General features: G+C 41.6%; 2 protein-coding genes and 1 long non-coding RNA gene across 9 annotated transcripts in view; 1 reads left to right on the top strand and 2 right to left on the bottom strand.

Moving 5' to 3' along the window:
* LOC310723807 (uncharacterized protein) overlaps positions 1 to 23,458 on the bottom strand; it is a 544,801-nt gene that overhangs the window by 134,552 nt on the left and 386,791 nt on the right. The gene's annotated exons all lie outside the window — the stretch shown is intronic.
* LOC310724396 (uncharacterized protein) overlaps positions 1 to 23,458 on the top strand; it is a 142,148-nt gene that overhangs the window by 113,063 nt on the left and 5,627 nt on the right. The window lies entirely within an intron of this gene.
* On the bottom strand, positions 1,706 to 9,854 carry LOC310725788. The gene is made up of 2 exons (XR_014533503.1): positions 8,865 to 9,854; positions 1,706 to 2,410 (listed from the first exon to the last, which is right to left on the bottom strand). It is a non-coding gene; the product is annotated as an uncharacterized lncRNA (long non-coding RNA).

Genomic DNA, 23,458 nt, shown 5'->3' on the forward strand with positions numbered 1-23,458 from the left:
AAAAGTTACCCGGTGACTTTGAAGCCCAGAAATGCAGATTTGAACTGCTCAGTAATCCGTTTGTGTTTGACTTGGAAAGCGCACCAACCAACCTCCAAATGGAGCTGATTAAACTCCAGTGTAGAGAAACGCTCAAATCAAAATACGACTCTGTGTGTGCTGCACAGTTTCCATGTTTCCTCCCCGACACACTGCTCCAACTCCATACCCAAGCTGCTTAAATGCTCTCTATGTTCGGCAGCACATATCTTTGTGAGCAACTGTTCTCTTTAATGAAGATGAACAAAACCCCACTCAGGAGTCTCACTGATGAACACCATCACTCAAACCTGAGTATTTCCTCAGCTCAGAGCCTAAACCCCAGACATGATGCCAGGTATCTGGCTTCAACCAATCAGAGTAAATCAGAGTGTAAAAACTGAGCTTGAATGAATGTTGTCTTGTTGTTTATTTGATGGTGATGATGTGAAGATGATGAAGAAAAAAATCTCTGCAGACACCCTCTTTCTTGTATATAAAAAAAGTTTATTACAAAGAAGTTTAGCATCTAAAGACAAGCACCCAGGATTGCTTGGAGAGGTTTTCAGTGCCAATGTAAAACGCTTACCGGATCTCCGTCTTCAATCCAACTTATATATAGGACTTGTTATTGCCAACAGCTTAATGTATTCCAGATGTAACAGAGGTCATTTTCCAAGTAATGTGAAGCATAAGGAACTCCTCTTTCATGGAGCATGTAACCTTTGTTACAATATGGTATATAAGGTCTACAAGAGGTGACATACCATGTAGTATAAGGATTACAAGTTGTGTATGTGACGTCATTAGGGGGCGCCAACACGTGAAGTGAAGTAAAGAAAGCACGGAAGAATATGCGAGTGTGAGACTCTTTTATTTAAGGGGGAATACATAATTAATAGAGTGAACTGTGCATAAAACATGGTGGCAGCGGTAAATTAACAGAAGAAAGAGAGAGACTGAGTTAAGTTACCACGGAGAAAGCTATTGAGTGCCGAACATGGAGGGTGCATTCGGATTGAAGCCGCCAGCGAATTTTGACTGGAATACAACGTGCATACCCAAAGCTTGGAAAGCATGGCAAGAGGAGTTTTCCTTGTACTTGGATTTATCGCTTGCAGATGCGGATGACAAAACAAAGGTTAAAGTTTTCCAATATCTAATCGGAGAAACAGGGAGAGAACTGAGTAAGACGCTATGCGCTGCTCACCCAACTGATAGAGAACCGACGTGGGAATGGCTGTTAACTGACATGTGAGAAAACGCCCATTAAGAGAGTCGGACCTGACACTTGAGAAATGCGTGAGGATATGTAGAGCATCAGAACTGTCAAAAGAGAATATGATGACAATCGAGGGACAGAAAGTTGAAGAAGTGCATGCAGTACAGAGAGTCAAACTCACTCCTGGGACTAGGTGTAAATTCTGTGGGAAACAGCATGAGTAGAAAAAACTAAGCTGCCCAGCTTATGGAAAACAGTGCGAAAAATGTGCCAAGATGAACCATTTTGCAACCACATGCAAAACAAAAGAGACTAAGAGAAAAGGAATACACAGTGTAGCAGAAATGGAAGAGGAACTGTTTCAGGAAATCCTAAGCCTCAGTTCACAAAGAGGGAGGACAAACAGGAGAAACAACTGTTTGCGACCATGCTGATAGGAGAAAGACCAGTAAGATTTCAACTAAACTGCGGGGCCAGTTGTAATGTAATTCCCATTCAGCTGTTACACCCGGATACAGTGATGGAAAAGACTGAACAGATCCTGGTCATGTACAATAAGAGCACACTGAAACCTGTAGAAAAATGTAGAATAAAAATAAGAAACCCCAGAAACAGAAAACTCTACCGGCTGGAATTTATTGTAGTGCAGGGAAGCTCATCAATGTCCCTGCTAGGAAACAAGGCCGTGCAAGCAATGGATCTGGTAAGAATACAGCATGAAAATATTATGGCGATTGACGATATAGTTACTATGGTTAGTCGCAAAGGAAAAAATCAGTGGGACAAGAGTGAAAAGCATAGGGAGTATCCTGATGTCTTTGAAGGAGATGGATGCCTGGAAGGAGAATATAACCTAGAAATGGATCCTGCAGTTAAACCGGTAAGGTTACCAAAGCGAAGAGTTCCAGTGGCTCTGATGAAACATCTAAAAGATGAGCTGGGAAGCCTTATGGAGAGAGGCAACATAGCTCATGTAGAAAAGAACACGGATTGGATTAGCAGCATGGTGGTGGTGAAGAAACCATCTGGAAAGCTAAGAATTTGCATTGACCCAAGACCACTTAACAAAGCACTAAAGCGGCAACACTTTCCCTTGCCCACCAAAGATGATGTTCTCCCAGATCTGACCAAAGCGAGAGTCTTTACCGTTTGTGATGAGAAGGACGGGTCCTGGCACATAAGAGTTTTCAGAAGAGTCAAGCTATCTCACTACCTTATAGTGGAGATGCCCAGACCATCAGATGTGAAGGGACTCCAGAGACTAGTGTTTGTGACGTAGCTTCCCGTGTTTGCCGCAAGTTCCTTTTTTCTCTTTTAATAATCCTAAATTGTTTTTGTCTTCCTGACTTGTGCCTGTAGTTTATAAACTCGACTATCACTATTGTTTACTATATTCATTGCCTCTCACTCATATATCTGTATCTTAACTCTGTTCCCGATTATAAGCACTATGCCGGCTGTGTGTCTGCATTCGAGCACAGGTGAGGACTCGTTCGAGTTGCAAACGGTGGACTTGGAGATGGAGGCCTTGGAGAAACAAATTTGCGAGCTGCATGCAAAACATGCCTGGCTGCGAGAGCGGAAAGCGGTGCTGGAAACATCCCGGGCGAACGCGCACTCGTCCCAGGTAAATTCCCGGGTTGAACCTAACGCTCCCAGCACATCAACTCCGCGTGCTTCTCTGCCCAGGCCCAGCGCACCTACAACTCCGGCACCGGTGCAACACGGACCCCGGATGCGGCAGCGGCGGAAGAGACAAGTCAAGCCCCGGTCGAGGACGTCTCCCCTGCCACCATCGGCCTTCAAGATCTCGACCGAGAACCGCTTCGTCCCCCCCCCTGCGAGACGGAACGCGATACCGTGATTTTTGGAGATTCCATCGTCCGGCATGTCCACGCTTCCGGAGCTAAAGGTAAGATGCACACTCGCTGTTTTCCTGGTGCTCGTGTTCTCGATGTCGCTGCGCAGGTACCCGCAATCCTGAACGAGAACTTCGGAGCGGTTGTTCTCCATTTTTTTATTAAAATTGCTGCCCCTGTCATTGCGGCTCCACTAACAGCCCTCATTAACCTCTCCCTCTATACAGCAGAGATTCCACCTGCTTGGAAAGAAGCGGTTGTGCTTCCTCTGTATAAGGGCGGTGATCAGGCTGACCTGAATAATTACAGGCCAATTTCTATCTTGCCATGTGTGTCTAAAATTCTGGAAAACCTTGTCAATAAACAACTAATCAATTATCTTAATGTGAACGGTATCATCTCCGGGGCACAGTCTGGCTTTCGATCAGGGTATGGATGTGTTACAGCTACCACTAAAGTGCTCAATGACATTACATCTGCATTAGATAACAAACAAAACTTTGCTGCTATATTCATTGATCTTGCAAAAGCTTTTGACTCGGTGGACCACAACACACTTATCCACAGACTCAGCATTGGTGTCACTGATCACTCACTGGTTTGGTTCTCAAACTATCTTTCTTACCGGTTTCAACGTGTAAGTTTTGAAAACCTTTTCTCCCATTCTCTTCCGGTCACCAGGGGTGTCCCCCAAGGCTCCATCCTTGGTCTGCTTATAACTACTTGGGCATCTGGTTGGAAACTTCACTCTCTTTCTCTATCCACATATCAAAGCTGCAATCTAAGGTCAAAGCCAAGCTTGGTTTCTTTTACAGAAACCGCTCCTTCTCCACCTCTTCTGCCAAACTTATTCTTATTCCAATGACCATTTTACCCATGTTAGATTATGGAGACACTATATATAGGGTTGCTTGCAAGTCCACCCTATCAAAACATGATGCTCTTTACCATTCTGCTATCAGGTTTGCCACAAATGCTCCATTCAATACACACCACTGTGCTTTATATTCATCTGTTAACTGGCCCTCCCTTCACAATCGCCGTAATATTCACTGGTTCACCTTCATTTATAAGACCCTTCTCGGCCATTCACCTCCTTACTTAGGTCACTTGCTGCAGCTAAAGCCTGTCACATATAACACCCGGTCCTCACTTCATTTTCAATTAAGCAATCCTAAAACCAACTCTGCGTTTGGTCTTGCATCTTTTCAATCTGCTGCCGCAAACTAGATAAATTAATTCCAATTTCAACTTTTAAAAATATTATATCATATTTGTTCACGGATATATGCAGTTGCTTCTCTTCATAATTTTGTTTTAAAATGTATTTATGTAATTGTTAACCTGTATGTATTTTTAATGTTTTGTATTTATTTAGCCCTACTTTTGGTTATTCCACTTGTCAGGCCACCATTGTAAATAATAACCTGTTCTTAATGACTTGCCTGTAAAAATAAAGGTTAAATAAAAAAAATAAAAATAAATGCCGGAGCGAACGACACCAGGCTGAGGCAAACGGAGATCTTGAAGAGGGATTTCAGGATCCTGGTGGAGACGGTACGCAGCACATCACCCACAACGAGGATCATTGTGTCAGGACCTCTTCCCACTTACCAGCGAGGGGCTGAGAAGTTTAGTAGACTTTTAGCACTAAATGAATGGTTACAGTCATGGTGTAGAGAGCACAAACTTCTCTTGATTAATAACTGGAACTGTTTCTGGGAGCGTCCTAGGTTCTTCCGCCCTGATGGCCTGCACCCCAGCAGAGTTGGAGCAGCAGTGCTATCAGATAACATCTCTAGGATACTTTACACCATCTGACTGGTAAGACATCAAGAAATCTTCAACTATGAGAACACGCATACAACAGACCAAATAGTTACAAGTGAGCACACAGCCCAGTTTATAGAAACCGTATTTATTCCTTGTGTAGCAAAACCAAGAATTAAATACACAAGATCCAGAAATAATCTTATTACAGTTAAAACTGAAAAATGCCAGATAAACAAACACAACAAAGTTCTAAAGTTTGGTCTTTTAAACATCAGATCACTTGCACCCAAAGCATTGATTGTAAATGAGATGATCACAGATAATAATCTCGATGCACTCTGTCTCATGGAGACCTGGATTAAACCAGATGATTATATGGGTCTAAACGAATCTACACCGTCAGAATATGTTTATAAAGCATGAGCCCCGTCAGAATGGTCGTGGGGGAGGTGTAGCAACCATTTATAGTGCTTCTCTTAATGTTAGTCAGAGATTAGGATTCAGTTTTAAATCATTTGAAGTGCTCGTTCTTAAAGTTGTACTTTCAGACATGCATAGAAAACTCGCTCTGGTCACCGTGTACAGACCTCCAGGGCCCTACGATGGTTTTCTTCAAGAGTTTGCTTGTTTCCTTTCGGACCTTTTGATCAATTTTGATAAAGTGCTGATTGTAGGAGATTTTAATATTTTCATGTAGATGATGCAAACGATGCCCTAGGATTATCATTTGTCGACTTATTAAACTCTTTAGGGGTTAAACAAAACGTCACCAGACCAACTCATCGCTTTAACCACACATTAGACTTAATAATATCCCACGTAAAAGACGTCACTGATATTTTACCTCAGAGTGATGACATCACAGACCATTATCTTATACTGTACACACTACCGGTAGAGCAGATTAGCCGTGTATCACCACGTTATCGACTTGGTAGGACTATTGTTTCAACCACTAAGGACAGATTCGTAAATAACCTGCCCGATTTAGCTCAATTTCACACTAAACCCATAACTGCTGATAATCTTGATGAAATGGCGAACAACATATACCTTATCCTCACTAGCACATTAGACACTGTTGCCCCCATACAGTTAAAAAAGGTTAGAGAACAAGCACCTGCACCTTGGTATAATAGTCATATGCATGCCCTCAAGAGAACAGCCCATAATCTGGAGAGAAAATGGAGGAAAACTAAATTAGAGGTATTTAGAATTGCGTATAAAAGACAGTATGCTCAGCTACAGACAGGCGCTAAAAGCTGCTAGAGCTGCACACCTGAGCAAACTCATAGAAAACCACAAAAACAATCCCAGGTTCCTTTTCCGTACAGTAGCTAAACTAACTACAAATCAGGGATCTGAAAATGTGTTTCATCACAGTTTAGTAGTGAAGACTTTATGAATTTCTTCACTGAAAAAATAGATAACATTAGAAAAACAATTGTGGCAGTTCATCCTCTGACAGCATCTCCTGACACAATCTTACCTACAACTCCACAACTACACTGTTTAACATGTACAGGACAGGAAGAGCTGTATGATGCTATTATCAAAGCTAAATCAACAGCATGTCAGTTGTGAGCCTCTACTCAATATTATTAACTCCTCACTATCGTTAGGTCATGTCCCTAAATCCCTAAAGCTAGCAGTTATTAAGCCCCCTCATTAAAAAACCTAATCTGGATCCAAACACGCTATTGAATTACAGACCCATTTCAAAGTTATGTTCCCACTTGCGAGAGAACAATATCTTTGAAGAGTTTCAGTCAGGTTTTAGGCCACATCATAGCACAGAATCTGCCCTAGTTAAAATCACTAATGACCTGTTTTTAGCTTCAGACCAAGGCTACATCTCGCTGTTAGTTTTACTAGATCTTAGTGCTGCGTTCGACACTATAGATCATGATCTCCTCCTCGATCGCCTACAGAATTACATCGGCATTCAGGGACAGGCATTAAGCTGGTTTAAATCCTACCTGTCCAATCGTTACAATTTCGTAGATTAAAATGAGAGATATCCAGGCTAATGCTAGTAAATTATGGCGTGCCACAGGGGTCAGTTCTAGGACCCCTGCTTTTCACAATATACATGCTTCCGTTAGGAAATATTATTAGAAGGCATGGAAATAGCTTCCATTGTTATTCTGATGATACCCAGCTATATATCCCATCTAAACCAGGCGATACAGGTCAATTAACTCGGATAATTGAGTGTGTTAAGGAAATAAGAGATTGGATGACCCATAACCTTTTGCTATTAAATTCTGATAAGACAGTGCAGAGAAGCTCGTCCATGCATTCATGAATAGACTACTGAATAGACCTCCAAAATAGACTACTGTAATGCATTACTAGGTGGATGTCCTGCATCATTAATAAACAAGCTTGAGTTAGTTGAGAACGCGGCAGCAAGAGTTCTCACTAGGTCAAGAAAATATGATCACATAACCCCAATCTTATCGTCCCTACACTGGCTTCCTGTTAAGTTTCGAATAGACTTCAAACTACTGCTTCTCACTTATAAAGCACTAAATGGTTTGGCTCCCATGTATCTCTCCAGTCTTTTAACACGCTACAATCCGTCACGCTCCCTGAGATCTCAAAACTTTGGGCTTCTAGTAGTTCCTAGAATAGCAAAGTCCACTAAAGGCGGTAGATCATTCTCACATTTAGCTCCTAAACTCTGGAATAGTCTTCCTGACAGTGTTCGGGGTTCAGACACACTTTCCCAGTTTAAGTGTAGATTAAAGACATATCTTTTTAGCAAAGCCTACACATAACACACATCACATCACAACCTTGTGCTCCAGAACATCTGATCACATGCACATTATCAACTTGTGCTGTTAATATCATGAACAGCAACTACGCTAATTTCTCTCCACTGCTTCTCTTTCTCTCCCCATCCCGAGGCTTTCTGAGGTTTGGCCAGCTCCAGTCACATCCCACCTCGTGAAGATTATGGACCTATGGATGATTATGGAGAAGTAAATGCCGAACTCGCAAACATCCCGAACCATCTAGAGACGTACGAGTGCCAATTGGAGCCCACTACATGTGTGGCATTGGACCTCCTGGAGTGTTTAAAGGCTCTGGCATGGAGAAGCTGATGCTGGATCTATGATGATCACAAATGTTGAGCTCAGTAGCTCCTACTTTTATACCAAAGACTGTAGAAAGAACATTTACTTATAATCTTATACTCCAGTACTCATGTTAGTTTTCACTCTCCAGTGTTCTGTATTGTTGAAAGATTTATGATCAAACTCTTGATGTCACCCATATGAGGATGGGTTCCCCTTTTGAGTCTGGTTCCTCTCAAGGTTTCTTCCTCATAACATCTAAGGGAGTTTTTCCTTGCCACTGTCACCACGGCTGCTCATCAGGGACAAACGCACACCATTCACCTTGACTGTTGATTTCTGTAAAGCTGCTTTGAGACAATGTCTGTTGTGAAAAGCACTATAGAAATAAACTTGACCTGACTATTGGGTATGGTGAACTATTTGTCCAAATTTTGCCCACACTTATCAGACAGCTGTGACACGTTGAGACAACTGACACACAAAGACACTGTCTGGGAGCAAATGATTGCCTCAGCACCTGTTCTGAAGAACTACAACCCAGAAGACAAGCTTGTTCTTTAGTGTGACTCCTCGGAGTCAGGATTGGGTGCTGCACTTTTGCAGGCAGGACAACCAGTTGCTTATAGCAGCAGGGCTCTTACACTCACAGAAAAAGGATATGCTCAAATAAAAAAAGAATGCCTGGCAATCCTTTTTGGAATGGAGAAATTCCACCAGTATACCTATGGCAGGAAAGTAGAAGTGCATTCAGACCACAAACCCCTAGAGACAATTGTAAGAAAGCAATTGCTCAATGCGCCTAAAAGATTGCAGAGAATGCTTTTAAAACTACAGCGATATGACAATGTTGTCTATGTACCTGGTCGACTAATGCATTTAGCAGACACTCTCAGCAGAGCGTACCTACAAGAGTGTGCTGCAGAGGGATCAGTAGAGACAGAAATTGAGACAATCAACATGTTGCACTACCTGTCCATATCAGAAGGGATTCTAGAAAAGATAGAAATTGCTAAGGATGAAACATTTCAGTTGTTGCAGAAAGTGATAGTCCGGGGATGGCCAGAGGAGAAAACTCAGCTGGAAGAAGAGGTAAGACAATTCTTTTCTGTAAGAGAAGAGCTCAGTGTGCATAATGGAGTGATTTTTAGAGGAGAGAGAGCTCTAATACCAGCAAAGCTGAGGACCGAGATTGTGGACAGAATTCATGCATCACACCTAGGCATTGAAAGCTGCTTGCGCAGAGCGAGAGACTGTGTATACTGGCCTGGGATGAGTGCTGCTATCAGAGCATACATCGGGAAATGTGCCGTTTGCAGAACTGTGGATGTACGACAGCAGAAAGAGACTATGTGCGCACATGACATTCCTATGAGGCCTTGGGCAAAAGTGGGAACAGATTTATTCTCATTCAACAACAGAGCATATCTCATCACAGTTGACTATTTCTCCAACTTCTGGGAAATTTAATGTCTCGCTGATACCAGCTCAGGAGCAGTGATGCACAAGTTAAAGGCCCATTTTGCACGACACGGCATCCCAGACACAGTAATCTCTGATAACGGGCCACAATACAGCTCTCAGGAATTCAGACAGTTCAGCACTGCTTGGGAATTTAAACATGTGACGTCATCTCCGGCATATCCGCAAAGCAACGGCAAAGCCGAGTCTGCAGTAAAGATAGCCAAACAGCTCATGGGAAAGGCAAAGAGAGCAAAGACTGACCCATACCTGGCTATTCTAGAACACAGGAACACCCAATCTCAGGGATTCAATGTTAGTCCTGCCCAAAGACTCATGAGCAGGAGAACCAAGACATTACTGCCAACACATAACAGTCTTCTGAAGCCAGATGTTGGAAACACGGAGCAGGCTGTGAAAGACAACCAATGCAAACAGGCCTTCTAACAGGCGTGCTTCGCTACGGAAGGCAGAACGCTAAGCAATATGGCAATAAGCACTGAGCAGGACTGGATGATCAGAGATCAGAATGTAACGTCAACAAATAACGTACTACCCCTTTGTAGTACCGATACAGGGCAAACTACTTTGAAAAAATGTTTTATCGTGCATCTAACATCTAATAAGAAACAATGTACTAAGTTTCATTAGGATCCGTAATGGTATTTCGAAGAATTTACAGTGCGTGAGAAATCGGGTTTTTCGCGAGTTAGTCGTGATCCAGGGCGAATTTTTCAAAACCCTTTCTTAGTGAGCACCTAAGACCCAAGAGGAAGGTATGTTCCAAATTTCATTGCAATCCGTTCAGTGGTTTTTGAGATTTCGTGATGAGTGAGTAAGTCAGTCAGTGGTATTTGAGCTTATATATATATATATATATATATATATATATATATATATATATATATATATATATATATATATATATATATATATAAGATAGAAGATAAGGTCTACAAGAGGTGACATACCATGTAGTATAAGGATTACAAGTTGTGTATGTAACGTCATTAGAGGGCGCCAACACGTGAAGTGAAGTAAAGAAAGCACGGAAGAATATGCGTGTGTGAGACTCTTATTTAAGGGTGAATACATAATTAATAGAGTGAACACACACACACACACACACACACACACACACACACACACACACACAAAAAGCAATTTTATATTTTGCCCTCATAACGTGAGCCCTGTGTAAACTTTCACCCCGGTGTTATTGGTATTTTTTAACGCATTTCTAAAATGACGACTGGAGCGAAAAACAGTAAAAAGAGGAAAGTTGATAACGAGGGCCGCGGAGTGGAAATCGGAGTACTTTTTCACTGAAATACGTAACAACTGTGTCTGCCTTATTTGCCAAGAGACTGTGGCTGTTTTCAAAGAGTTCAATATTAAGAGGCTCTACCAGACGAAACATGCTAACTACGACAAGCTAACGGCGAACGAACGCACCGAAAAACTGAAGCAACTGGAAGCTGCTTTGATAGCACAGCAGAGTTTTTTCACAAGAGCCCGTTACTCAAATGAAAATTCTACAAAGGCGAGTTACGAGGTGGCAATGCTGATTGCTAAGCACTGCAAATCTTTTACCGAGGGTGAATTTATTAAAGACTGTGTGATGCAAATGGTGGAGAAAATTTGTCCTGAAAAAAAGCAAGAATTTTGGATTTTTAGTTGACATAACACGACATCTGAACGCGCTGAACACGAGCCTTCAGGGGCAAAATGCCGTGGTAAGCCAACTGTATTCCTACATTAAAGCTTTTGGGACAAAGCTACTACTTTTCCAAAGCCACTTGACACAAACGCGGCCCAATACCACACATTTCCCATCACTGCAGGAAATTATGACCAGTTTTCCAGAGAACAATTTTCGTGCGCAAATTAGGAGGTATGCGAAAAGCATTTCATCTCTGAATGAGGAGTTTCAGCAGCGTTTCAGGGATTTTGCAGCTATTGAAAAGGAGATAATACATTTTTCCTCCCCTTTTTCCGTGGATGCTGCTGACGCTCCAGACCACCTGCAACTGGAGCTTATTGAGCTGCAGTGTGACGCGCAGTGTCACAATCACTACCAACAACTCCCTCTCGTCAACTTTTACCGCCAGCTGGACAAAGACAGGTTCCAAGAGATTCGGACATTTGCGAAGAAAATGCTGAGCTTGTTTGGCTCGACATACTTGTGCGAGAAGACGTTCTCGGTTATGAACATTAACAAGAACCGTGTGAGAACAAGACTAAGTGACTCTCACCTGCGTGACATCTTGTGCATCAAAACCACTGCTTTTGAGCCTGACCTGGCCTGTTTACTGCAGTCAAAACACCAATATCACCCTTCTCATTAATGCAGGTATTTTTTTTTTTATTCTGAGGAGAATACACTGGAGGTTGTTTACACAAACATCCGGGGCGCATACCGGGCGAAGCCCCGCCCCCACCTCGGTTACTCAGACCACATCTCTGTTATGCTGATCCCAGCATACAGACCACTCAGCAGGCGTTCAAGACCAGCTCAAAAACAAGTGAGAACCTGGCCAGCAGGATCCATGTCTGCTCTCCAGGACTGTTTTGAATGCACTGACTGGGTCATGTTCAGGGAAGCTGCAACCAATGGCGATTTCATCAACTTCATACACGTCAACAGTGACCAGCTACATCGGCAAGTGCATTGATGACGTGACTATTTCCAAGACCATCACTACACGCTCCAACCAGAAGCCGTGGATGACCGCCGAGGTGCGTGCGCTGCTAAAAACAAGAGACTCTGCCTTCAGAGCAGGGGACAAGACGGCCTTGAAAACAGCAAGGGCCAAACTGTCCTGTGCCATCAGAGAGGCGAAGCGCGCACACGCCAAGAGAATCCATGGCCACTTCCAGGACAGCGGAGACACCCGGCGCATGTGGCAGGGCATCCAGGCGATCACGAATTACAAGACCACATCACCTGCTTGTGACCGTGACCCCTCCCTCCCGGATGCGCTGAATGACTTCTACGCCCGGTTCGAGGTGCAGAACAACGTGGTGGCGAGGAAGACCATCCCTCCTCCCAGTGACCAGGTGCTCTGTCTAACCACAGCTGAAGTGAGGAAAACTCTATGCAGAGTTAACCCACGGAAGTCTGCTGGACCAGACAACATTCCTGGCAGAGTGCTCAGGGAATGTGCAGAACAACTAGCAGATGTATTCACTGACATCTTCAACATCTCCCTGAGCAGCACCACTGTTCCCACTTGCCTCAAGACGACGACCATCATTCCTGTGCCGAAGAAGTCTTCTGTCTCCTGCCTCAATGACTATCGTCCCGTTGCCCTCACACCCATCATGATGAAGTGCTTGGAGAGGCTCGTCATGAGGCACATAAAGACCCAGCTCCCACCCGCACTGGACCCCATGCAGTTTGCGTATCGTCCAAACCGCTCCACGGAAGATGCCATCTCCACAACCCTCCATCTGGCCCTCACCCATCTGGATAACAAAGACTCTTATGTAAGGATGCTGTTCATAGACTTCAGTTCAGCATTTAACACAATCATTCATCGGAGTCTTTCTCCCCTCTATCATGGACATTTACACCACACACTGCATCCGCAAAGCACACAGCATTGTGGATGACCACACACACCCGTCACACACACACTTCACCCTCCTACCATCAGGGAAACGGTTCCGAAGCATTCAGGCCCTCACAACAAGACTGTGCAACAGTTTTTTCCCGCAAGCCATCAGGCTCCTCAACAAACATCTGAACTGAACTCTCTCTCACACACACACATATACTCACACACACACTTACACACAACTGTGTGACTGATCTGTACAACCGGACTCAACACACATGCACACCCAGGTTTCAACACCATTTACACCTTTCATTGTCGCAATAATGTTTACATGCCGTTTGTTGCTGATCTTCCGGGACTTGCTCTCTTTGCACAATATTCTGTCCAAATCCTTTGGTCACTGATCACTTTATTTTGATTGCTGCTATTGTAGAATTGCACAATTCTGTTTACATTTCTCTGTTTACATTTTTCTGCTACTGTGCACCTTATTCTATTACGACAGGTTTTACTGGCGGAGCTATTGTTGTTTTTATTTTTATATTTTGTGTATTTTGTATTGTCCTGCACTGTCCTGTGTTGTCTCGCACTGTCTTGTAATGTCTTTTGCACTGTTTGCACCAGTTGCACACATGCACTTTATGTGGCGAGGATCTTAGTTCCTGGCCCTGTGTTCTTCTGTTCTGTGACTGTTGTTTACTGTTGTTTTTATGTTGTTTTATGTAGCACCTGGGTTCAGGAGGAACGTTGTCTCATTTCACTGTGTACTGCATCAGCTATATATTGTTGAATGACAATAAAAGCTTCTTGACTTGAATAAAAGTCTCGGTGAAATGATTTTTGGTGGATCAGACCACATTTTTGTCAAATTTTTGCTATCTGATTTGACTTACTATTCTTTGTCAAAATGCACTGATGATTTGTGATTTTTTCAAACAAAATCAACTTTCATAAAATCATTCATTTGTATTTAATTTATCATTATTAAAATCTTTAACCATTCTGGTAATGCAGTTGACAACAGATTCTCATTTTCAATATCAACCTATCTGCAGACAGCAAAGTCATATGGTTACATATTTACAAGTTAATTTACAATGGTAATGGTTCGAGGAATGTCAGGCCGAATGGTCGGCCCCCATACACTTTCATCTGACCAAATCTGGCCCTCTCTGCAAAAAGTTTGGACACCCCTGCTCTACAACCTTAAATGGAAACATCTGGCCTTACAGGAATCAAATTGAATTTCAGATACCACAGTCTTTATGCACTTTTTCTACTTCAAGGCATGGACTGTTAATAGTTGAAAGATTTTTTTTTTTTCATTGAAGGAAATTATTATTTTTGGTTGTGTTGTTGCCCTGTAAAAGGTTTACATTAAAATGGAATTAGAAAGTCTAGAGAGAGAGAGAGAGAGAGAGAGAGAGATGTAATAAGAAACTAATACCACTGATGTGTGTTTATTTCAAATGTATTTTCTCATGTGTTTATAATAATAAACTTTGGTTGTTTCAGATTCAATGTTTATGCAAAACTAAAGTTTGTTTCCATATGAAAAGGTTCAACATTACACATCTGGAGAGACGGAAAACATGCACAATTGCAGTAAACTTTTCAATAAATACTGAGTTTGGCCCGCGATTTCGTCCCAGTGTTTAATTTTGGCCCACTGTGAATTTTGAGATTGACTCCCCTGGATTAAAGATTTGGGGAGAAATTTCGTGTTTCCTTGTAAAAGGAAAAAAACAGTAGTTTATTGTGATTCACCCAAAGTTAAGGTATTTTTTATTATTATTTAATTATAAAATACATTATGATGCATCTTTGCCCTGCAAACCACACTGAAGGTTGAGACATGAATAAATTGTACCTTTGATCCAGCAGCAGCAGCAGGAGGAGGAGGAGTGTGTGGAGGTTCTCCTAAAGATCTCCGTCTGGACTCTGATTTCATGATCAGAGGTGTAAAGAATCAGGACACTGGAAGAAAAATGCAGAGGTTCATGACTCCAGAATGTCCACTAGCTGTTCCCCGAGCAGCTCAGCTGCTACATTTCACTGTATCTCACCTTTGGGTAAAAATTCGCTAAATCCGGGACAAAAACGGGGTTGAAGCTCGCGCGCGATAGATTTATAACGGCGAAAGAAACGTCGATGTGCACGCGCGGAAAGTGGAGAAAAACTCACGCGCCCAACATTAACTTCCGACCGAAGCGCGTGAAAGAACTGTATAAGTACAAACACAGAGCACAAAGCAGTGGGCGGGGCCAACGGGCTCGAGTTCTAAATCCGCAAACATCATTGGCTCAGACATTGTCAGGAAGTGAAATCTGATTGGTTGTCTGTAATAATATCAAATATATAGGAAATATTTCATATAATTAAAAATTAAAAGTAATATTTCAGATTGAATCCCAGTGGAAACGCGACTGATCCGAAGCTGCTGCTTTTCAGCTGATACACACTGTGTGGTCAAAAGTATTTGGACACGTGTCTTTTCCAGCCAGATGTGGTTCATAAAATCACCTAAAATGCTCTTTAATGCACCATACAGCCAATTAACATGCAAACTGTTGAAACACTTCATAGAAACAGAATGTAGAATCACTGAAAGCATTTTAAATGGGATTTAAATACCTCCTATAGAGGGTAGTAGGAGCTTTTCTGTAGCTATTATTGCTTATATGTTCATGGCACAGGACCAAATATCAGTTTATTTTATCTTTCCATAATGAGCTGGAATAAAACATAAATGCTATGGTGACTCCCGTGTGTAATGCTGCATGATGGCACTGCTGGAGGATTACACCAATGGAAGATTAAGGAGAAAAAGAGTCTCCAGGGACCATGATGATTTCTTGGCCCATGATGATGACTGGCTAATAAGCTGATTTAAATTCCTACAGCTGTGCTCCTGTATCTATGTGCTGAATTGAGTCCAGCACTACAGAGGGAAACACACCAGAACCATGCCATCCCCGTCCAAATACAGGTCCTCACCACTCTGGGGTTAATGACAACAGGTTGACTTTATATAAATGTTATATATAATTAAATTTTTCACAAAGATCTTCTTTAAATATAATATAATTCTATTAAATCTCATGCTATAGGTCTGGTACCTGCCCCTGAGTGCCATAATGCCTGTCATTTTGGATGTTATTATTAAGGTGGGTAGTCGATACATCAGGTTTCCCTTCACTGTGCAAGAACAGGCTGAAATTAAAATGCAGTTTACAGTAATTTGCAGAAGTGAGGGGGACGAATTGTCTAGTGTTACCTGTTTTTTTTTTTTCAGTTAACCCTTGTGTAATTGACAGGTTTTATTTTTAATCATATTTGCTTTATATGCTTTATGATTATATATGATTATAAAACAGAAAGAACAAAATAAATTCAACAGCTTGCCACTGGGACTGTACCCTTAAAAGGACATCTTTGTACCTTATTTACCCCAAAGATTTATAGTTGTACATTAAGATACACATTGGTACTCTAAGGTAGTAATGTGTACCTTTTTGAGTATAAAGTACAAAGATGTCCTTATAATGGTACTAAGAGTATATTGTTTACATATTTCAAATTGTATTTTGTGTATGCACAGTACATGGCACACAGTAATGGAGACTTGCACATTCAAATAATACTTCATTTTGTTCTGTTCTACAGTCCATTTTTCAGGAATAAAACAAGTCATTCAAAACATACTATTGAAAGAAAATATGTATTGAACTCAACTGACAAACATGTCAAGACCCAATATCAATTATACAATGAGATGAAATAAAGATTTAGTGTCACTTCTTTTAAGCTTCCTGGCTGGTTTGGTTAAAAGTAGTAGCTTTTTACACAGTGTTAAAGCGAACATATATCTCAATATATAAAGCTACTTAAAACTGCCAAAAGTGTTTCTGCGACGTTCCTTCCCATCTAACATCTGAGCAATTATTTCCGTATTTATATTGTCAATTTTGTCACTGTGGATGTGACACACAGCAACACTGTTTAGACGGGACTGTGTCAGTAGTGACATACAGAAGAAAATAACAAATTAAGTACGCTGCTGGACATTAACCAATAATTTGTATCCTAAATTGTTTAACACTTAAGTATGGGGAACACGTATTCACTATTAACTTTGACATTTGCCTCAAACTCTTAATTTACTGCTTATTAGCTTTTAAGGTAGTAGTTGTAGCTAAGTTTAGGTATTAGGTAGGATTATGGGATGCAGAATATGGTCATAAAGAATAAGGAATTAATATGTGCTTTCTTAGTAGCCTACTAATAAACAGCCAATGTGCAGTTGTTCATCTTACTAATGTGTTACATATTTTTTTCTATATTTTACTAATTACATTTTTTATGACTGGTCCATATATAATCCTACAAACACTTGTGTATAAATAGATTATACATTATAAAATGTAAAAAAAAAAAAAAAAACTGCAATAGCAGCCAGGTGTTAAAAGCCACATCTGTTCTCACCTGTAAAGTTTCTTGTGTAACATACTGAATCTGCCCTGACAAACCTAGGCTGTCTGTTTCTTGCTCATTCTTGACAACACATAAAAATGTAAAATTTGTCTAAAAATGAAAGAGCACCCCATAAAATAAAGATCGTTCCTATCAGCATACTGTAAGGTTTCCCCTGTCAGCTACCCTCATTCACCGGACTACATTACCCATCATCCTTTGCACCCCGTCATCCACCATGTTTGTTTCCCATCTTCACCTGTCTGTTCACCCAGACTCTATTTATACTCACCACTGTCTTCACTGTCGGGTATCGTCTTTACTCGGTTGTATGTATGTGTGATTTACCTGCTCCTTATTATTAAAATCACATCTTTAATGTTACTATTCGTGTCCTCGTCTCTCCGTGTACATACCGTGACACACAGAGTTACACATGCTGTAAAATCTCACTTCAACATTATCTTTATTCTTATTTGAAGGGTTTTGATAACACGACAAGTGAGTGACTGATTGCCATGGATACGTGAACGTCATGTATAGACTATCTTGTCTCTTTGAATTTTAAATCACTCTGCATTAATATACATTGCTTCATTAAAACCTCAACACGTCGTGAACACACACTCTCCACTGAAAAAGTGAGGGGGACGAGTTTAGTTTTTATAAAAAGTGCGGGGGGACATGTCCGTATAATCTACTCCCCTGGTGTGGTGTTTTGCACAATGTGGCACTGAGGACCAGTTTCCCTCTCCCTCCTGACCTCCCTCCCCCTTAGCATTATGACCTCGAGCCACAGCCCCCTGCCCCACAAGAGGGATATCAACAAGATGCAAGAATCCATGAGGAGGTCATACGGCGTTTGAAAGGAAGACAAAAATCATGGTTTAACTTCATCTTTTAATAATTGTGCAATTTTACTTTTGTCACATTTTCCCAAACGTTTATCATGTGGATTTTAATTATTCAGCTTAAAAGCATCCTCCAGTTGAGAAACACTGATTTAGAATCAGGATTTAAATGATGTCGAACACTTCAATAAACAAGTGATTTAATATTTTAGATTTTTATTGATTTTATTCATTATTATTGGACATGCAGAGGTTTAGCTTTCAGTTCCTGTCCTTGATGTCCAGACTCCGAAATCGTGTAAACCTAAAGGTGAAGCCTTGGTGATTTGGGTTCAAGTCCCGGTGTGAGAAGATAACACTTCTCATATGGTCTAAAAACAGGAAAGATACCATAGGTCTTTACTAGGGGATCCAGATTCGTAACCTGGTGTGGAAAGGGTACATTTAAAAGGTTGTGAGTTGCTGGTATAAGAGTAAAAGGCTCGGAGAGTCACCGTAACGAGTACGGGGTGAGACCCGAGGTTATTGGAGTTATTGAGAAGTTATTGAGATTACTGAGATGAAGTGATGGCCATGTGTACATGTACGTTGTGTTAACTGTGTTTTGTTGTCATATTGTTTGTGAAGAGCGTGTTTGTGAAAGCTGGATTGAAGAGTGTATTTCTGTGTATGCTTGTGTTTTTTCTGTGAATTTATATGCATGCTTGTGTTTTTGCTATTGCTTGCTGTTTGCTTGCGCTGATTGGGAAGATGATGAAATTGTGATCATACTTGTATTATTATCATATCTGTATTATTATTAAAATAGCATGGTATACACGCACACATTAGAAGTACAGGAGAGCTGCGCGTGGATGAGAGACGGAGCACAAAAGCACACACACACACACACATAGTGACGACACTCGCTCGTTCGCACACGCTCACACACACAGCGTGATTGAATAAAGAATAAATAAATAAATAAATAGATAAATAAATAAAAATAGAGGGAATATAGCAAAATAATCCATGGATTTAATAGACATAGAGATAGAAACGAACGGACTTAGAAGTCATTTTTGGGACGAGAGAACATATAAAGATAGAAACGGTATAGAGAGGAGACAGACAGAGAAGCAGATACAAGATAAATTGTGGCCTATTACACGTTTGCATGGCATTGATGTGTTACACCAGATATTCCCAGCGGAAGACTGGTATGAAAAGATAAAAAGCATCTGGAAACCTTAACTTTTAAGCCCAGTATTGCGCACCCTAGTGGAAGCTCCTAAACCTAGTAAAGCAGTGATACACCTGTTTGATTTCATAGCAGACCCAAATAGTGAAGACGAGGAACCATTGATAGAATTAAATGCAGAAGTACCTGAACTGGGAGCAACTGTTGTAGTGGAATCCAGAGAGGTGTTGTGAGAAAGAGGTGCAGCCACCTCAATTCTGGTCAAAAAAATCTACTCGTTAAGTGGACAGGGCTGTAAAAATCCAAAACGACCTTGTAAAACAGTGAGACTGATAAACGTCTATCTAAAGTGGTCTGCTAAAAATAGAAACCCAGGCCACCGTAGAGAGGCACACAGAGCGAGACAAGGGTGCATCATGAGTGCGGAGGAATCCACAATCACACCTGTGGATGTGATCATTTTAAGGCATAAAGGAGCTTAAAAAGAGATAAAAAAAAATACATGAAAAAATTGAAAGACCTGACAACTGGGGATTTGCAATGGCCAGAAGAGGGAACATTTAATAAAGAAAAGTGTGATGTAATGAGGGCTGAATAAGATATTGGGGAGAAATGAAAAAAGAAAAGAAGGAAAAGACAAAAAGGAAATTTGACATCATTGAGTGGTTTGAACATGAGGAAGAAATGCTAAAAGCACACAAAGAAAGGGCAGAGAAGGGAATAGGAAGTAAAGAGGGAAAAGGGCCAGAAAAGGCTTCAGCCCCACGATTTGAGAAGTTTGAGGAACAGAAAAAAACACCGCCATATTCCGAAGTAAAAAAGCATGAGGTAACTGACATCTACCCAGTAATAGAGGAAAAAGAAAGAATATCATGACATACAACTAGACATAACAGGAGGACAGATCAAAGTGAGGATGGAACTCCCAGCTTCAGACAACAAGATAAACAAGGGAATAACAAGACAAACAAACAGAGTGTTATTTGAGAATCCTGATGAGGAGGAGGGAGATGATGAAGAAAGCAGCAATGAAGGGAGATATGACTATGAACATGATTATGATCTAGATATCGCACCTAAAGAATGGGAGAGAGAGCGAGAGGAACTAGAACCACCTGAGTATGACCAGAATCAAAGACATCGCCAGAAAAAGCAACCACGAAGGCATGTAAGGTGTGAAAGCACCCCGAAAGCACGAAAAAGACTAAACAAAGCCACATCTCTTCCAGACATCAGAAACAAAAATGTAAGCAAAGAAGATTCGAACTCAGAAGAAGGATGCAAAGATGAAGAAGAGTTTGTTGTCCTGATCCCAGATAGAGGGGAAAAAGTGCATGTTCACGGAATATTGGAAATGACACCCAAAATGCCACGGAAAAGTGATCCACTGCACACAGAGGTGAAAACTCTGCAAGAAGAAATGACGCTACATGAAAAAGAGAATGCAGCAAACAGACAAGAACTGGCAAACACCCAAGAGAGGATAGAGAGAATGGAAGAAATTCTAAAAGACACTCAAAGGGAAATGGACCATACAAAGGAGATCATAACGAAAGTGACTGGTGAAAATCGCCAATTAAAGGTGAAGCTATACCAAAAAAAAAAAAACGCCCAGCTTGAGGCAGAGATGCAGAAAGCAGCTCAGAGAAGCATGGAAACAGCGGACCAGTGCCAACAATATCTTGATGAACTAGAATTCCAACTGTCAATGAAGCAACCAAGAAACAGCGCAAAGGATTGGAGAAAGAAAGATCGGAAAGCAACAAGGGAAATAATAATGGATATCCCATGTGAACGCAGGGGAACAAGGTCACAAGCAGGTAGAGGGAATCAAGATGATGAAGAGGAAGACATGGAAGAAGAGGCGATAAGTCCTAAACATCAAAATCCTTTGCAAATGCCAGTCATTATAAAAGAAGCAAAACCAATATAAACACCATGGTCATTCATGGATCTTATAGGACTGATAAGCAGACTGCCTAACATATGTGAAGGAGCACAAAGATGGATAACACGTTTTGAAGAAGAAACTATGGGTCAGATGCTGGCCATGGGAGATATCAAGGCAATTTTGACACAGTCGTTGGGAAAAGCTAAGATGATAGAAATATGGGATCAAGCACAACTAGGAGACGTGGGAAAAAAATCAAAGGTATGATCGCTGGTCATTTGGATCAAAAATAAATGACGTATGGAATGCACTTCGATCCGCATACCCAACTCAATCTGATCCAACCAAGGTGGAAAACCTGAAAATAGACGAAAAAGAGGGAGCTGCTGCCTTTATTCTTAAGTTACACAAAGCTTGGGCTGAAGAGATGGGGTCAGCATGGGATGAGACAACGGCTAACATCACATTGTTCAGGATAATGGTAAAGAGGGCACTTCCAAGTGAAGTACAAGAGAAGCTTGAATCAGTTGTAGGGCTTAATGCCATGCCCTGTGCATCTTTCCAGGCAAATGTCACACATGCTGTGGAAATGCATAGGAAAAAAAAGGAAGCAGCTAAACAAGCAGCAGAAGATTTTATAACATTGCTGCACAAAGCACAGCTCGGAGCGCTAACGGGGAGCAAACAAGAAAATCAAGAAAAACGCAAAGAAGAGAAAAATTCAGCTAAACAAGCAGCAGTCATGATCGCACCAACCACTGCGCAGCAGGATCCAGCTGGTCAAACCACACCAGATCAAGGAAATCAGCAACTAATGCCTGTGGGACAACCAATGATGGCCTATCCAACAAATCAACAATATCCACCACAAAACAGAGGGTGGGGACAAGGAAGAGGCCGAGGAGGAGGAGGAATGTTTCAACCAAGACCAAGAAATTATCAACCACAGAGAGGAGGAAGATGCTGGAACTGCCAAGATCCCAATCACATGATGAAAAACTGCCCGTATCCATTAAGACAACAGCGAAGTAACCAACAACAAAATGCTGGCAGGATCCTGGAAATTGGGCAGGACCATGGATGGGACAGAATAAAAAAAATCAACAAACTCAAGCAAACTTCAGAGGCGGCCCTCCAGGGGCACCTCAAGGTAACATGTGAAGGTGCCCAGAGAAGCCAGAGGGGGAGCTGGTACAGTGCCCCACCTCACTGTACCCTGCACAAGAACCAACCATAATGGTGGATGTGAGTAACCAGCTCCAAACATCGTTTTTGATTGACACAGGAGCAACATTCACAAGTATTGGAAAAGAAGGCTCTAAGCTCCCCCTCTCACGCAAAGCAGTAAAGACAGTAGGCTTCTCGGGTTAAACTCAAACTTTGTAATTCACAGAGCCACAAGACATAACAGTAGAAGGAATCACTATACAAGCACCACTATTGTATTCTCCCGATACTCCAGCAAATCTATTAGGCAGAGATGTACTGTGCAAGCTAGGAGCAAAAATCTACTGTGGACCTACAGGAGTGTGGGTCGAACTTCCTGAATGCTTGGCTCAACAGTATGTGATGGTGGAAAGGAAAATAGAACAACAAACACTGGATAAAGTCGATTGGCTGGAACTCGAAAAGACATCCTTAGAAATTCACAAGCTGTATGACCACTGGAAAACATGGTTCACGAAACCAGTACAGTCCCAAAACAGAAAACGTGATCATTGGTCCCCAAGGGATAGCTGCAATAGTACAGCTACCAGACCACATTGCTCAGTGGTATCCAGTCAAAAACTCTGTTCCACATGTCTCCCTAATGATCGGGCAAAATTTTTAATCAAAAGACTTAGGGCCAATGGTCCGAGAAGCAAGTCAGGTAACTGAGTGGACACCAGTGGAAGAAAATATGAATGTGTCGTCAGACAGGAAATATCTCAACATAAAGCTAACAGCTGAAGACAGTGTGGTAGCTCACACTGTGTTGATCAACAGACAGGTGCAGGTGAGAACGCAAGTAGGGCAGGTAGGACAGTGGCAGCAGAAGGTAAAACAGACTGAACTAGAAGAAGAACAGGTACGGAAACAGG

This window comes from Silurus aristotelis (assembly GCF_946808225.1).
Source record: "Silurus aristotelis genome assembly, chromosome: 1".
Taxonomy (NCBI): domain Eukaryota; kingdom Metazoa; phylum Chordata; class Actinopteri; order Siluriformes; family Siluridae; genus Silurus; species Silurus aristotelis.